This window comes from Bradysia coprophila, unplaced genomic scaffold, assembly GCF_014529535.1.
Source record: "Bradysia coprophila strain Holo2 unplaced genomic scaffold, BU_Bcop_v1 contig_583, whole genome shotgun sequence".
Taxonomy (NCBI): domain Eukaryota; kingdom Metazoa; phylum Arthropoda; class Insecta; order Diptera; family Sciaridae; genus Bradysia; species Bradysia coprophila.
The window spans coordinates 1,096,844-1,116,075 of NW_023503823.1; the positions used below are offsets into that span (position 1 = coordinate 1,096,844).

Consider the following 19,232-nt stretch of genomic DNA (forward strand, 5'->3'; position numbering starts at 1 on the left):
TTTTTTTCCATTCACTGTTCTCTGCTCATATTGAAAGAGTTTTTACTGAAATCATTATTGAAGTATTTGTGTAATTGAAGATGAGTTTCGATATGGCGGTGGAAAAGGGAATCCCGTATTTGGTATGTACAAACTGAGAATAATCGAACGATTACTTACAGCATTACTGACAGGCTTGACTGTAATAATGAATTACAGAACGAGCATTTAACTTTGATTTTAACAACACTTCACTCAATATATTCGACGTCCGTCGGTGCAACTGATCTGTAAATTTATAGATTCTAACATTTCCTATTTATTCGACTGATTTACAGAATTTAATTGGTGACTCATATGTTTTAGCAAAAAGTCACGACCAAACGACGAACCCAATGATCATTCCTCAGATTACCCATTGTATCATGATTTACACGGTGCACTCTACCTCCCGCTAGTTCAGTGGAGAAATATGTCTACCGCCCACTGACAGAAGAAAAATTACGTGTAACTTTTCTCAACACAGTTTTAGCTATGATATCAGCCCCTGCGTTCGGTCCGGGCTATAAAATTGTTAATTGGAAAAATAAAAATTTGGAGGCACGTATGTGCAATAATAGTTATTTATGACATCGAGTGCGAAGTACTTTATTAGGCTCTAGCAGGCCCGGCTGGCCATATGGTGAATTCGGGGAATTCCCGATGGGCCTTTTGGATTTTTGTATGAGAAATTTTAATTTGTGGGCCTTTTTAAATTAAGTTGCATGGAGCCCCCGATGGGCTTTATCGAGCCAGTTCGGTACTGGGCTCTAGATGTGGGCACAAGTCGCAGGCCGTGTGTCATAATACACATCGTGAGCCTAATCAAGTACTTCGCATCGAGATTCATACTACGCTTTATGCAACAGAGGGATCTAAAGGTCGCAGTTTTCGAACATTATGATCGCGAGTTGCATAAGGAATTATTTGATTCTCTCGCTCCCATGATCTTCGTTTTTTCGCAAAAGAATCTTGTCTTTTATAAGAATTGTCTTACTGAAGAATCCTAATTACATTCAGCTAATACTGATAGGGAATGGGCAATGCCAAACTTTAAATTCATAGCTCTAAAGTTTCAATGGGAAAGTCAATGATATGAAAAATTCCAATCTTATTAAAAGAAGAATGAGCTGGGCTATATACACACACATTTCATCTAGCAATACCATACACAGAAATATTATATTTCTTATTAGATTTTACCCCTCATATTTGTTTTGTCAACAACATTTCGGCTCGACTTCGTATTAGAATCGAGCAGGTTTGTGCAGAGAGATCTTTTTTTTCTATCATTGAATTTCGAGAGCGATTGAATTGAATTTCGAGAGAAGCACTCTCATCTACTCATCACATGTGAAATCACACCGAAAACTCTCTTCAATTAGCCTTGTACAACCGCCATTCTCTCTATCATAAAGCTGAATGCGAATATTTTTCATTATAGCCGGTTGATGTATAAAAAAGAACGAATTTGACGTTCTCCTGAATGCAAAGTGTTGAACGACTCCGTAAACCGTGTCGCTATAATAACAACGTTTTTTTTTTGTTGTTCAACCAGAATACTCAATCTCGTCAGTTGAGAGTTGAATATCGGTTATAGCGGATGGATTTTATAAGCCGTTTCAGAGTGCTTCAAACATTTTATTAGGTGATTGTTGTTACACAAATGTGTACATCATTTCTAATTTGAAAATCAGTCCGATATTATATTCGTGGCTTATCAACACATGATATTTTTCGGTTGCATTTAAATTTTGTGGAGTGAAGACGAAACAGGCTTCTAGAACCAAATGAATTCTATGTTTTTGTTTCTATAAAAAAATTTACCAAAATTTTTATTTTGTGATTTAAAACAACAAACACTGTAGACGCATCTCTATTTTGGTTACTTTTTTGTTTTGTTTCTTTTGTCGTTTTTATTACAACCAAAATTTTTACTATATTTTTTCGTATGGAATATCAGTGAATTATCTTTCGTATACGTGAGTTTATTTTCGAAAAGATTTATGTTTACAAGAAATATGATTTATTGGTGACTGTAACTTAAGATTACACTTACACAGAAAATACAACACCAAAACAAACGCCACAGAAGACTTGTAAACGCTAAAAAGAAAGTGATGAATATTCGAAAAAGTATTTTGTTATTTTGTGCGATAATTTCCAGTTTTGTTTCATAAAAAAAAAGTTCGGTTAAAATTTGCGGTGTCTTTATTTCAAAGAAACTCGTTTTATTTTTTTTGATGTATATGAGGATTACATTTAAAGAGAGAAAGATATCCCCCAAAGTTATGAAGGATACACCAACACACAACAACCAACAATTAATAAATCAAGATGTAAGTGTTAAGGCTTTTAAATTATTAATAACAAAATGTAAGAAAACAAAAAAAAGTTCTTTTAACAGGTGATATCATATCGTCAATTTATTATGTTAATTTGTTTTCGTATATTTAATTATTTATATTCATGTTTTAAATAAGTAGTGTGCGATGAGTGTGTCTTCCATTCCACAGTATATACATATTGCATGATACAAAAGAGTCAAGGCAGACGGGAATGTTAATTCGTCGGTTATTTCAATAAAATTACGTTTTTATCTTATTAAAAATTCATTGCTCGAGGATTCGGTATGGAAAAAGATGGAATTTTAGTGTTCGTATAATACAATGGTATGCAATTGTAGACGTGGGGGTTTTAAAATACAATTTCTGGTCTGTTTTATATGGAAATGGTTAATTAGAAAGAATTTTTAGTATGTTGTACTATTTATTTAATTGGACTATTTAAGGTAATTATGGTCGGTTGGATGCACAAAATGATGCGATACCTGGCATACCTGAAGAATAAAAAAATTTATTGTTGTGGCGAATAAATCATTCTACGATTTCATAGAATGAAATATTTAACCTGTTACAGTCGGTAAGCATATGACCAGTATTATTATCGGGTCTATTACTTCCATCGATCAAAGTATTTTTAATCGGTTGATTTCAAATCTTGTACTTCAATTCTTTTAACATGCATTTTACTATATAAAGGACCATAATTATCCAGAGCTTGTCATTATTTTCGTCGTCTATATCGATAACAGATGAATAGCCGTATGAGACAGATTAGTAGAATTGTTTTTCTTGAAGTCATTTTTTTTGTGTGAAGTGAGCCCTAGTGCTGAAATAAAGTTTTCTTTCAAGACTGTGATATCAGTCCTAAAATGTGCTAATGAGCAAATGTCTTTGAAAAGAAGCAGAGATGTGTTGCAAAAATCGCTTGCGACTCGTATTAGGGAACATCTAATCAAACAATATGATTCTAAACTCGTCTGCCATGCAGTACATAATCCTATTTTGTCGAAACAGTGATCGTGATTTTTGTTTGTTTCTTTTCTGATTTGTTAGGAATCATTATAACTTACTTATCAACTCAACTAAGTTAGTAGTACTGATCCAATCGCGTTTTGGCGGACACCACAACTCGTCTCCACTCTGGTCGGTCCAGAGTCCAACTTCTCCATTCACGTACTCCCCAATCATTATTACTACTTTTTCACTGCATTCGAATTGAATAACCCTTCTTCGGTTATGCAAGAACAGTACAGTGTCGAACACAAAGAAATGATCCCAGTCAATATAAATAAAATTTGACTTTTAAAAAAAAGTTTTTGTTTGATTTATTACCTCAAACAATATCTCTGTGGAAATCTCCGTGGGGTTAAAATTAACTCGTTCTTGAAAATAAATATCTTAATTTGTTTCGATGGCTCAATGGAAGGTATATTCTTACTCAAAAACGTAATTGCCGACTGATTTTCGGATTAAAAAATTGTTTCAAAGGTATGAACTGTTGCCCTGGCTCATGAATTAATTTTTTTTAATGCTTCAAGCAGTTATTTTCCAACTATTGTAATATTTAACAGATTCCACAAGGAGAGTTATCGAATCTATTACTTCATTTGATTTAACTATTTGCAACAGACTAAAATAAAATCTTTCATTTTAGCATGCAATGCATTATTTAAGTCGACCTTACTTTAAGAGCCATGACCACTTAGCTGAAATTACAGCCTACATTTGTGCGCTTCGTATTTTATTTTCGATGATATCTTTTTACAAAAATCATTTTCAAAAAAGTACGAAATAGAGTTCGTTGTGTCAGTTTGAACAGTTCATTTTCTCGGAACTGGTCAAACTGGCACAACCAACTCTCAGGTCAAAACATTTTCTTTTGAAATAAAGTTCGTACTTTTATGAAAAAGAATTTTTGTAAAAAGATTTCCCCGAAAATAAAATACGAAACGCACAAATGGAGGCTATTTACGTAACCATTAACCACGCCTCTTAACAGAAGCTTATTACCAATTTTTGTTACTGTTGTCGACAAAAGATCATATAGTCGAGAGATGCGGTAACTTAGCTTAGGCTTAACTGGAATTTTATTTCGTATTTTATTTTATTGAATAACCACAAAAACTGCCACGAATTTGTTGATTTTCAATAATAAATAGATTTGGTTGTAGCAGTTTGACCAGATCTGAGAAAACTGAGCAATTTATGAAAATTTCGGTAAGAGTAATCTTCACTTGGCAAATTTGTAGCCTACATTAAGGCACAAAAAATTTGGCATTTTTGACGATAATTTTGCCCTCGAACCCTTTTTCTAAAAAAACATCGTTTGGTGTTGAAATGTGTTAGGTTTCAATAAAAAATTTTGATGATGAAACCTAAGTTATAGAGAAAACTTAATAGTTCACGAAAATAGACACAAAATTTGAATTTTCTCGGACCTAGGTTTCATCATCACAAACATTTCTATTTTTTATTCAAAGCTAACACATGCGAGGGCAAAATTACCTACAACAAAAACAATTTTTTTTAAAGCTAACACATTCACGGTCGTACATTTTTAAAAAGGATTCTGATGAAAAGATATCATCAAAAATGAGACACGCAAATGTAGGCTACAATTTTAGCTAAGCATCGATTGCTCTTAAGAGCAATGGATCCTTTGCAAATTTTTAACCTAAAAATATACGTTTTTTGATGATTTCTCTCAACCAAAATCTTTTTTTTTTAAGTGAAACAATTGAAGCATCCAAAAATGTGTTAAAGAAAAAATTGGTTTGTGAGTCATAAGGTCTGACTCATAACTTAACCCACTTGGAGAAACCTGTGCAGATTACATAAGTTTACACAATCTGCAAAGGTTTCTCCAAGCAAGTTATAAGTACATCACCCACAAACCAATTTTATTTAAAATTAAATTGAATTATGAAATAATCAAAAAACGAATATTTTCCAGCCTAAATGTAGGCTACAAATTTGCAAGGGGTCCATTGCTCTTAATGCGTCAATTTTAGTTTATATTGTTACTATCACTCGAATACAATCGATGACATGGATTCGATGTTGTCAATCTGCGTTTATTTTGGAATGTCTAAAATGCAAGGATACTCCTTCTTGTGAACTATGAACGTGCATCTCTTTAACAACTTCCGCCATTCTTTCGAATTATACTTTCTTTTCAATCACATAACATATGATAGAGTGTTATTTCGTAATATTTCATAATTCTCAATCATTTAATTGACCAATTAGATTCATTTCGTTTTTATGCCACAAATAATATTTTTTTCTGTTCATAAATATTATAAATGGTAAAGACTCATTATGGAAAATAAATTGTATTTAATTACAGCTTATAAGTAATTAATTCAAATTAATAGTAAAAAAAAATCTTTCCTTTTTCGTTAAAAAAAAGTTTTCTTTTTTCATTTAATTCATCCGGCTTAATATACCCAATAGCTTAAATTAAGTATAACATTTCTAATTAAAATGCTAAGCTGATTAAAAATTAGACGATAAATTCCTCTACCCAGGTCTATTACACACAGTGTGAATAGAGGAAAGAGAGAGATGAAGGAAAAAAAAACGCACAACAACCATCATTCCTCATCAGCAATATGACCTTATCTATCCAAAATGTAAACATCAACAAACCAAAAAATTATGAAATCTTCCTCTACTTCACCGTGTAACGATTTCGATCGAATGTGCGTTCCACGCTAAGCTGGCAAACGTACACATTATAATCATTTATGATTTATTTATTCAATTAATTCATTAATTTTCATTTATTCTTAATGAGATAGCTTTTGATGTTTAATGAAAAATGCACTCTCAAATTACACATTCGGCCAATTAATCAAAATCGTTTAAATTGTATTTATTCATAAATAACACTATAGGATAATAGTACGGAATGTAAAACGAGTACGAATATATTCGGTATATACATGTAGGAACCTAGTGCTGCAACCTAATAATCATACAAAGTATTAAAAATATGAATTCGTTGTACACAATGAATTCAATTCTAAAAAAATGACCTTAAAACCATTCAAAATACACAAAAAGTTAATTGATTATGAACCCGGTGTGTCCATGACGAATGTGAATTTGTCGTAATTACTCGGCGCGCAATGAATCAATCAAAATAAAACATTTATATCATTAAATAACCATCGCTGAGAAGTTGCCTCTCGAAATAATAAAAAAAAATCGTTTGATATTAAACATATTTGAACACACTAACCAATTTAATCGATGTGTACTGCTAAGGTACACACATTCGAATAAAATACGTACGAATGTGGCGTACGAAGTGTATGATGTATTGAAGAAAAACGTTAACCAAAACAAACAACATTTAAAAAGTTTTTTTATTATTAAATTTACACGTCAAAACTGTTGTTGCGCAACAGTGTTAACATTTATTTTTTAATAACATTCCGCTAATAACTAAGCAAATTTAACGTTGGGTTGCATCACTCATCGTTTAGCATATACCCGCTTTTACATTGTAACGTGAATAATTCATTTTTTTTTCTTTACTTCACTCTATTACCTGTATGTGAATTGGATTGGAGTACGCAACAATTCAATGGTAAGATATATAATACACACGTTGCCAATTATACAAATTGTAATACCATTGAGTCTGGTTATTTTCATCAATTGCATGCTTGAAATCTCTTGCACACACAAAAACTATGCTAGATATGGATAGTTATAGACTTGTATGATTTTCCGATTTACCGAAACCACTTTGCAGGTGATTAAAGGTGTTTCAAGTATTGAATTTCGATACAATGTTTTTTGCATTTTAATTTGTAATTTCGTTTGATAAAAAAAAAATTGTTTTGCAATCTAAGGCAATCTACTACTTCTCGTTGAGCTTAAAGTTCAAACGTTGTGTATGAATGGATAAATCTGACAATTGTTTCCTGTACATGGTAAAACATTGAAACGATTTATCCGAAAAGGTCATAAGCATCACAATTTACGGAGTGAATAAAAAAAAATGGTAATTTTCGAAGATCATTTCCATAATGGTTGTTTAACATACGCCAACCCGCAACCAGATGAAAATAAACAAGTAAAATGTAATAATAACAGACTCAAACCGAATTCTAAAGGCTAGATTCACTCTGTAGGTACAGCTATTAAAAAGTAAAACGATGGGAAATGTAATTTATTCCACATATAAATTAGCTATCACTTTTTTCGTATGATTTCAAGTCTCGTATGATCACCATCAAGTTAAACGATTTTTAAACGAACAACATTTCTGTTTCGTCGAACATTCTACTCAATGTTGCATTAGGGTGGTTCGTAATTTGTATGAACAAATTTTTGTAACGACTTTTTTTAGGTTTAGGCTTAGGGATTAAATTCGAAAATCGATCGCTTTTTGGCTTAGAGCAAACTGAAAATGTGAAAAAGGTGCCAAATGGAGACTTCTCAAAATCGGAGCTAAGTTGTCATTTAATTAAAATTTTTAAATTCTTAAATGGTCTTAATTCATTCACGGGGTAGGGTAGTCTCGCACTCCACACAAACTCGCCTCTAAGTGGTAAATCTCGCACAGTTATGACTTTTCGTTACATGTCGTAAAAGGACGCATACTAGGATTCACGTGTGCGAGATTCCCCGACACCTCTTTCACTAGAGTCCAAAGTATTCAATAAAAATTAAAAACACGCCTGTCGACATTAGACTCTCGAGTGAACGATTTAAGAATGTTAATACTTCAATGAAATGTCAATCTAACTCCGATTTTGATAAAACATTTGGAAACTTTTTCACATGTTGATTCTGCGCTAACAAGCGGTCGATTTTCGATTATTTTTGTGTCAATCTTAGTTTCTGGCCGAGGCCTTTCAGAATTCCTAAGGTTACCCAAAAAAAGTCGAGCAAAGTGCTTTTTGAACCACCCTAATTGTTGCATTGCTTCACAAACACAGTGAATGTAAAAAAAATTGAACCTTTTTATTAACACAATAGCTTAAGGTTAACTTTTAATAAAACAGTGTACAACTAACAATAATAAATAATAATAGACTTGCACGTTGCAATTTTATTATTTGACATGTTTTTGACACTATTTTTGTTGATCCATTCGATTCGCAACACACATTTTACGTTTCAATGTCGAGTATTTATCGTAATAATAATAGTTATGTTGTCGGTCGATGGGATGGTTAATCATCTTTTGTTCGCTGCAGGTAAACGGGATTCCTGGGCCGTGTCTTGTATCCGTTTTTCTGACACAAATGTTGCACAACTTTTCGACGATTGTTTGAAAATATTTTGTTTGAAAATAGTGATTGACTGTAATTACATGAGATCGGGACATGTAGCCATGACTGGTATGTACATTTGTATCGGAATAATTATCATTGAGACGGGGCTGTTACTTTCAAATAATTAGAAACAATTTTTATTATCTGTTTAGAGCGAAATAACAGTCTAAATAAATTACAAATGAATTTAATTTAATTAACACTGGCAAAAAAACCGAACATAATCGTCAAGCCTCCGGCTGCAAAGCAGAAACCTCGTGATACCATGTTATTTGAAAATGTTTTATTATCATCCATGGCTGTGTGCCTCAATCCAATTTACCGTGTATCACCGACAGAATATATTATTAATTGAACATAAAACTAGAACATAACATACAAATAATTATCTCGTTTTGTTTTAATTCCGATTCTCTACCCGATTGAAACGCATATTATGTACGTATTCATTCATCGTCATCAACTGGTTTATCATTTACTTTACCCGGCAGCGTTTTGGAGAATATAAGAGAAGCAAAGCGCATTATACGAGCTAATGTATATTTCAATGTGTTTACACGGAGATCGAAATGATGCTTTCAGAAAATTCAATAATTAATATTCATAAATAAGTTATAATATTGTGAAAATGTACGCTGCGTTATGAATCTATTATTGGAAAGGATTTTGTGTTTCTCAGTGGAAGCTGCGGGAACGAAACCAAGAAAACCATCTTTTAGAACTTTTTTCAGACTCACGAATTGTCTTTCAAATAGATAGATTTTTGGAAGGAACCTACCAATGTCAAATTTCATCCTATTTGCTAGTTTTAATCGAACTAAGAAAATAGATGAAATTTGACCATTTTAATTGCACTGCAACGCTGCACAAAATGCACAAAATTTCACTGTAGAAGGACACACTTCACTTATTCTTCCAACATATCGGCACTGTTGACATGAGTCATTGCATGTGCGGTGTCGATGGACTGCTGAGACTTCCAGCACATCAGAATTAACCATTTTAAATAATTTTTTTTAAATAAGTTCGTGCCTCTGAAACCTGCAAATTTTACCAAATATGAGGGAAAAGCTTGAAAGTACTCTATGTAGTTGGTCTCCAAAAATAATTTTTTGGTCATTGGTAGAGGAAATGTTGCTCTACTGCTAGAACTATTTATTAGCTTCATTCCTCAAGTATCCACGCCTCTATGACTGTTTGAAAATCACGTTTTTTCTACTTTAGCATGTCTCTGCCGGCTTCACTTGCACATAGGGTACCAAATTTTTGTACAATTGTTATTAGAATTTCAGGCACTATCGATTGAAACCACAACCAGTTTTCCACTACTCTCTCTGTAGACAGGATGGGCATGAACCAATGTCACCGACGGTACGGATGAAAATAAAAAAATTTTGTGGAACCTTGTTCAGCGCTCCGAGCTGACTAATAATATCCAAAAATATCGAAATGCTCAGTTAAAATTCATTCAACCGCATCGTGAAATACGTCAGAAATATCCTAAAATTTCATCTAAAAGTGATTTTTATAAATGAGGACTTGTACGTCAGAAAATACATCTTGAGGAATTTTGAACTGATTTTCAAAAATTTGATTGAAGCCAATCGTCGAGGAATAAAATTCAAGAGGTCGTTGGGCTATATCGACCTAATGATGTGAAAGTAATACCCGAAAGAACTTGGGCGTATGCATTATCTGGTCTTAATTTAGAGAATGGAGTTTTGAAATTGAAATAAAATTGTTTTTGATAAGTTCACCAGCTGAGGGACCTAACCCACCCATAAGGTAGGACCTATAATATAATTACGAAAACATTCAAATAATGGTTTAAAAGGCAGCTTTCTTGATCCGTTCCCGCAGCTCCTGGTTGTTTGTATTGTATGTTTAGTTGCGCTAGTAAAACGAACGTCATGCACATGAATATTGTTATGTTGTACAATATTCCTTAAAGAATGAACGGATTCTTAGAATTGAAAATCTATTTGTTTCCGAACATGGTATCGTTACATCTCTCCTGTATTTACAGGACGTATCAGCATCATAAACAAATCATATATCTCATAATTAATTTAATGTCATAAACATGGCATAATACAAAATAATTCAATCAAATGGTTGGAATTAATATTGTCGGTTATTATTTATATCGTTGTTAACATACATCTGCATGGACGGGGAATGCTAATTTCATTGCGTGCTCATGCTTAATATTAATAATGATGACGAATATTTATGCTATACATCAATCCAATCCAATCAACCATCGAACAAATAATTTAGCTTCGGTGGATTTAGTTTTACATGATTGCAGGTACATTGTAACTGGATTAGCCTCAGGGTTATCTCTTAAAAAAAAGTACTGAATTAACGATAAAAAAAAAATGTCGATGTGTATTAACATCAGCGTCACGCAGTCGACGGTAATTTAGCTTCCCAAATATTCCATCCCCAAAGTTTCAAAACTGAGCAATCAGTGTTGTACAGATTCTCGAATTCTGGCTGTGTCACACCGACTACAATGACCACATTATCTTCGTTTTTATATCTACCTCGTTTCGTTTTTAATGTTCATGCTTTGTAATGACCATATATAAATACACCAGTCTCATAATGGCTAAATAAAAATTACCGCTCTGCAGTGACGACAACTTTCGCTTAAATTCTTAAATTACAGCAGCCCCTAAATCTACTCGCAATGTATCTTGTCAGCCGAACAGCAACATAATCATGAATAAATTACGGAAAAAAATGAGCCAAAAAATCTCTCAGCGGTATTGTTTATTATACGACCGAAACAACCGAATGAAACAGCAATTTTCAAGACTTTTCGGTATCGTATATCATTTTATGGCGTGTTTTACGATTTTAATTTGATGATGGTGTATTTTATGACTATTTAAGATCTCTTAATTTCTATTATACCAGCGAATGAATATTGAATGTCCCTATATTCTCGCTGCACAAAAGTACAATGTTTTCGATGTTCACGTTTTACGACAACTTCTTAGAAAATTAATCTAATTTGAACGGCATCACAAAGTGTGTGTATATGTATATAACAAATCATTGACAATGTTTAATTATTTAAACACAGATCCTTAATACAGTATACGCGATATACAGCTCTGCCGTATCCGGTCTGTAGTCAAGATACACACATTACTTATTTATGTAATAAGTTTGTTTTATTCTGCTGGTATCAAGGGTATGAAAGACTAAGTAATGTATATTGTAACAATACACGCTGTAACATTAAACTTAAATGTTAAACATAAATAACAATTGTTTTGACTTAAAGTTTAAAACGAAATTAAATAAATAATTTTTGGAGTCTGAACTGAAAATATACTGCGTCGTAGGGATAACCTACACTAAAGTTAAGACTAAGTGATTCGTCAGTATCATTTAGACTATACCTTAGACTATGAACTTGCTAAATGACATTAACATTATCGAAACTTAACTTCAAGTTCACATTCTACTCCAATCTTTTAAGAACTTATACTCTCGATGCAATTTGCAGCAAAACACTTTTTACTATCGACTTTTGTAACTTACATTAGCAAAATGAAGTGCAAGATGAATGCCTCTGGGTAGTCAGGGTGAAAGTTATGGCTGTTGCTATACGCACAAGAGTGCGAATACTCAATTGTGAGACAAAATGACAACAGTATCAGCTTTGGTTAAGCTCTACATGATGTTTGTAAGGGGCTCTTTTTATAAAATGTATTTTGTTTTACAAAGTACCTTATGTTCCATGTTGTAAAAGGCAGCATAATGCCTCATGTATGTTCTTTTTGTAAATGAGAGCACAAGCTCCTTTAGTTCCATGTTGTAAAATGGAGCATAAGCTGCTTTTCCATAAGCTTTTAGTTTCACAATTCGCATTCGTGTGCGAATAGTCACTTCAATAAGTTTTTTTTAACTGAAACACTACTGCCTCTTAACTTACAAACGAATTTCCTTTCATTCATCAATTTCGGATGTCTTCATACATTTAATTCATATCTTTATGCTCAGCTCATAGCTAACATCCCTCCGATATGCAATCCAAATCGATAGTATCATTCTCTAAAAAGTTATTAAATGCATAACACACAAAATCATTAAATCTATTACTTCTTTTGTTTAAAGAATGGCCTAAAATCTTGAAACACAATCTTGTACTTCATTTGTTTAATAAGGTATTTCGGTATTTAAGAATACCTTGATCCAGAGCTCATTGCTTTTGTCGTTGCTGGCGATGACAGATGATGATTGAGAAGTGGTCCTAACAAGTTTGTTTCCTTTTTTGTCTTCCTTGTAAAATCGTGCTAATCTTCGTACTTTCTCAATCTACGGGAACCGATCATTAGACATTGCCAGCAGTATAGTCATTGATTTTTGTACAGTATCAGACACGCCCGTCTACTTAAACTTTATTGCCAATCCTATTAAAGCGCTGTGATTTTTCTTCAATGTATTTCGATTTCATTACATTTTTCCATCTTTCGCGTCGGTTCGAATTTGTCGCACCTACATCGTATATTTCTCTAATACCGCCGTTTGATTGATGTGCATTTTCGGATTTAAGTACTTTTTGTGTGTACATTCATGTTTGTTTTTCACATATAAACTTTTCAGGAGGGATCTAATCTTGTGATTATGTATCACGTTGTTGGTCGGTTATTTATACGATTCTGAAAGATTCGTTCGCACTGTGACAGTATTTTTGTTCGGTAAATTTTTCCCCCTCAGAAATGTGTATATCCCTAAAAAAGTAACTGATAGTGGCTTCTTATATGCTTTTGATCGATGTGAAATCACCAATTTATCATGGAAGAAAAAGTTATGAAGTTATTCGGTCGACACACGGAGAATACATTTTTTTATACTTAGAACTTCGTATGTGGTTACAACCCCGATACTTAAAACAGTACAACATATCGTTAAAGATTTCTTTAAGTGCTTGTTTAAACAATAATTTATTTAATGCACAAGACACAAGTTTTTATCCGTAAATAGATGTTCATCTGTGGTAATGTGTCACTAAAAAATTCTTTAAATAACTTTTGAATAATATTGCCTTTCCGTTGGAATGGTTCGGTGATATAACATTCAACTATTATTTAAGCATGAACATGATATGCAAGTTCATTAAATAATTTATCGACAACCAAACATTTAATTTATTCTGCTCAATTCACACCACATATTTCTAGCTCGAAAATTTTTCGTCGTAACGTTAATATAGAAAATTTAATTAATTTCGTCTCATTTGTAATTTGCTGACTCCATAAATCTTCGGCAATTGGTTGATGAAAATCCCGAAAATTAATATGCTCATTCTGTTCCATGTTTCGGAGAGACAGCAAAATATAAAACCCAGACCGTAGACAACGATATTAAACATCCACTGGTCATGATCATAAATTCACCGTTCACAACAATTTCCTTCGCGGCACTCTGCATTGTAATAGAACCATTTTTATCATATAAACAAAGTCATAAATTTTAGTATCTTGATTTAAATTTTAATTAATGGCAGTATAAGCAAAACTTGAATCGAGAGAATGAAAAAAAAAAACGAGTGTACACACGCTGTACATGTACACACGTTTTATAATATTCTCTAGTATTACGAGAGGAAAAACATTTCGTTGCGTATAACAATTTATATGAGAAAAAATATATTTCATTTTGAAACACCACATTCTAGAAAACATATCATTTGGTAGTCTCATGTAGTGCAAGAATACGTACAACCGTGTTGAACTGAATATACAAAATTTTTTTTTTTTTGTAAACTCCGTTTGTCCTAATTTATATTTTATACGATTCCACTTGTTTTGAAATTATACAGCGTCTACAGCAATTTAGCATTTTTAACAGTAAAAGATGGTGAAAAAAGTTGCGATTTTTTTACTCTCGTTGTTTCAAGAGATGAGTCCATATTTATATATAAACGCATGATACCCCAGTTATATGTCTCTATGTAATGTAAAGCATTAACAATTTATTTTTGTTTTATAGTCTCGGTACGAGTAACCACCTAGAGACAAAAATGTTTATATAAGTTGTGTGTAATGTTGAAAAAAATATTTTGCTAGCAGAAGCCATTTTCCATGGAACGTTCCTCGGCTTGGCATTTGGCACTTGGCAATGGTTATTTGGTTATATATGAGAACGAAGACTTTTTTCCACCAAAGACATAGTTTTTTGCTCTTAATCTTGTTTATTTGAATTTTATATTATTTTCTATTTTTCTTGTTTTTCTTAATTGTGTATTTCGTTGTGTTTGCCGATTTTTTGTTGCTTAGTTTTATACTTTAAACTGGCACGATTTTGCAGTCGTTTAAACGAATATTTGTATTTAAATTAAACGAGAGAGATTTTTTTTTTGGTTTCTCCGACGTAAAGGTTTGTTTTATGTGATTGTAAACTAGTTCAATGAGCTAGTTTTATTTACTAATTACATAACATTCGTGTAAAGAATTACTTCCTTCGCCTAGCAAGTCGCTATACGTACGCTTTATTGCATAAGTAGTTCTGATTTTTCACGATGGCTGGTAATTAATGGATTTTTATTTCTTTCTTTCCATTTTTTTTACATTTAATTAATTGCCTTTGAAAAATAAAATTATTATACGATCTTGTGTACGAGATCTTGTAGCTGTAAAATTTAATGTTCACTACTGTCTTTAAGTTTTTCTCAGCAATAAACGTACAGACATTGTGACTATGCAACTATGCTAGCGACATTATCCGACTGTCGATAAAATCTAATTATTGCAATTGGGAATTATTACACCTCCATTATAACTTCTGTACCGTTTCTGTCATGTTAGCGATTTTATAGTTCCACTTTTTATGACTGGAACTGCAAAAAATTGACCTTCCGAATGTGGTTTACATTTTCCCCGAGTTATTTGCAAACTAAGAAAATAAAATTTATTTGCTGAACTAACGAAGACATTTTTTTTTCTCTCGAAGAAATCGTGATGTTAACGAAGAAAATAATAAATGAGAATTTATGAAGAAACTGCAAGCGCGCAATGAAACGAAAATGTCGAAATCTTCTCGAGAGCCGCAATGTATAAATAAATAAATAAATCGTAAACATTCTTTACGGCATGGTAGCAAAAGTTAGTTGACCCGGCTTGGAAGAGGTCTTCGGTAGTCATTGTTTCAATTTGCGGAATTTTTTTTTTGAGTTTTTTTTTTATTTATTTAGTCTTCGGTTTAGTCGCTGTTTCGTTTCAAGTAGGTTATTTGAAACAAAGATTTTAATTGAAATTAATAGTTGAGAGATTCAGAAGAAAAGAAGAAACATTCTTATTGCTTATGTAAATTTGTTGCCCGCACGTCGTTTACTTACATCCTTTTTTAATCTTGTTAAAGGCAAAATTTACCTTTCCAAAACTTATACACTCGATGTTATTATACAACGCAAGGTTAATAAACCCTCTTCACTTTGTTATTTTAAACCCAAAACAAACAGTTTCGGATTGATATGTAATGTAATTATAAATACCTAGATTAGTCAAAAGCACCTAACTAAATCTAACACTGCATATATACAATTATTAATCTTGAATGTTCTTCGGTAAATATTTGGTTAGTATAAATGCATAAATATTATGTTGTGCTGCGTAGTCGGAAAATTATAGTTATGAGCGTTTACAGCTCTTTCGCTCGCTGGATTTATCTACGCCTTGTTTATATGGTGTTTGTTTTTTTTCGTTACACGTTATCTTTGTTTATTCAACAATCGGTTATTTATATAATATATTTGGTGCCATCATATCGACGAACAAAAAAGTTATGTCTAGGTGTTAATAAGAAAACTGACTTCATAATGAATTTTTAGGAACAAGTAAAAAAAAAACAAAACAGATTCATTCAAGAACAATTCATCAATATTAATAGGTCGAACGATTCTAGCTCTTCTATGAAGTCACATTCGGAATTATCTCATTGCTACATTTAAAGCTAATGTGATTCATTATTCATTAGAATACTCTGTCTGTGATTGAGTTAACATTGTGCTTTGTCTGCGTTTATACTAACCCCATTTCGCAACACAAACACACAATCAATTCAATTCGGTTATCTTATCGTCATATGGAAAATAATTTCCATTTTATTATCAGTAACCAATAAATAATGTAATATTCAGCAACGCAATTATTTCGTAGCAGATGTTATTCCACGAACGTTTAGCTTTCATTTATATTAATATACCGTCGATTCATCAGTTCCAAATCCAATTATATTTAGTGTCTTGGGTTAATCACAGTGGATTTGTAATCGTTTGGATTGGAATTTGTTGGTTTGATTCGTGAGGGTATTAAATATTTAACCTTAAGACCACACGAAATGCATTTCTTCCCGAATATACTGGTCACACCTTCCACACTGGCTATATTAATCAACTGGTTGTTGTTCTATTATTTATTCTAATCATATTCGATACGCCATTCAACACAAAAAGAGTTGAAAATCTTACCTGTTGCAGGTAACTTTGTCTCCAAAGTAATAATTTTGTCGCCGCTGTATTTTCTCCCTGGATAGCTCCAGCTGTGGCAACTATCTGGAGACAAAGTTACCTGAAACAGGTAAATTTTCAACTCTTTCTTGTCAGTGTTGTTCAGTTTTTGAAATTATAAATTTTGCTTCACGTGATTGACCCCTTCCCCGCATAACACACGTCGACTCATGAGTTCCGAATCCAATTATGTTTTGTCTCTTGTGTTAATCACAGTGGATTTGTAATAGTTTGAATCGGAATTTGTTGGCTGGATAATCAAACTTTGATTCGTGAATGTATTTAATATTTATCCTTAAGACCGGACAAAATGCACTTCATCCCGAATATACCAGTCAAACCTTCCGATTGTTTATTCTAATCATATTCAATACACAATTGATCACTGACAAAATAGAGTTGGAAATCTTACCCGGTGCAGGTAACTTTGTCTCCAAAGTAATCTATATTATATGTCGCAGCTGCATGTTTTCTATGCATAGGTACAGCTGTGGCAAGTATTGTAGGTTACTTGAAGACAAAGTTACCTGAAACAGGTAAGATTTTCAACTCTATTTTGTCAGTGTTGTTCAGTTTATAAATTATGCTTCACTTAATTGACTCCTTCATCCGTCGATTCAAGAGTTCTGAATCCAATTATGTTTTGTCTCTTGTGTTAATCACAGTGGATTTGTAATAGTTTGAATCGGAATTTGTTGGTTTGACTCGTGATGGTATTTAATATTTAACCTTAAAACCATACGAAATGCATTTCATCCCGAATATACCAGTTACACCTTCACAATGGTTATATTAATCAACTGGTTATCTTTCAATTGTTTATTCTAATCATATTCGATGCAAAATTGAACACACGAGGCTAAGCCACTGACAAAAAAGAATTGAAAATCTTACCTGTTGCATGCACGTTTGTAATCTACGTTATATGTCTTTACCTGTTGCATGCACGTTTGTCTCCTCCAGGTAAACTACGTTATATGTCTCAGCTGTAGTTTTTGTATGGAGGCAACAGCTGTGGCAACTATTGTAGTAGGTTATCTGGAGACAAAGTTACCTGACACAGAACTGATAATGAATCGTCGATCGATCAAGGTCCTAAGCTCATTGTATGTCGATTCACGCCTCGTCAAAGAATGTAAAGATGTAATGATGAATACTTTAACTATTCTGAATTAAGTAAATTCTTCTCTGAAGCAATACAAATCAAATTTTACCAAATGTTTTCGAAGGTATGTCCGCTTCTCATTTTTAATTTGATAATTTCTAAAAATTTCTCTTTGGCATTTCCGCAACTAACATCGTGTGACGAGTCAAATTTTTCTTACGATCCACACACGCAACTGTACTGTTTCCTTTTCAGTTTCTTTCTTTTACACTTAAGAAGTCTGGTTAAAATAGATGCTGATCGAATTAATTATGGTAATTATGCCTGAAGGCATGAAACTCTTAAAACTAACTCAATTGAGTCAATTATACGAATCAGAGATTTAATCGCGTCTGTACATTGTACATATTTTGATCTAAATGTCTTCTAAAAATATCAAATTAACTTGTACGCTGGGCGAACCAAACCGTAACCGGCCCAACATCAGACAAAAAAGAGATAATAATAAAATGATGTCTGAAAAATATATGACCATAACAAATTGATTAAACTGATTTTCAACTTTGTGGTTAGATTTTTAGCAAGTCATCATTACGAGAATTTATGTCACGAGTACATTATTATGTGCTGGCCAGAACGAAGCGAATGGCATTGATGATATTAAATTCCAGATTATCCGGTACATACCTTGGTGGCAGCGGTTCATGCCACTGAATTAATAATTATATAAAATGGAAAATGGATCGTAATTATATGTGGGAATGATAATGATTGTGCGAACACGATTTCTATAATATTTTAGTAGCAATCACATTCATTTCGTATGCACAATTTTAATCTGATACATATATTCCCACCGAATACACCCACCGTTCGGAAGATAATAATATTTTGCATCAAAATAGCTGAATCTAGCTCAAAATTTCATATTAAAATAATTT

At 32.6% G+C, this 19,232-nt stretch overlaps 1 protein-coding gene across 2 annotated transcripts in view; it reads left to right on the forward strand.

Moving 5' to 3' along the window:
• Positions 1–1,577: 1,577 nt before the first annotated feature.
• The window catches only part of LOC119083240 (insulin-like growth factor-binding protein complex acid labile subunit), a 60,697-nt gene continuing 43,042 nt past the window's right edge, over positions 1,578–19,232 (forward strand). Inside the window, exons 1-2 of one of the 2 annotated variants that reach the window (XM_037192897.1) lie at positions 1,597–1,666; positions 1,982–2,357. The gene's annotated coding sequence lies outside the window, so the exon portion shown is untranslated. Of the gene's footprint in view, positions 2,358–19,232 lie in introns of both variants that reach the window. The other variant, XM_037192896.1, reaches the window with a different exon arrangement.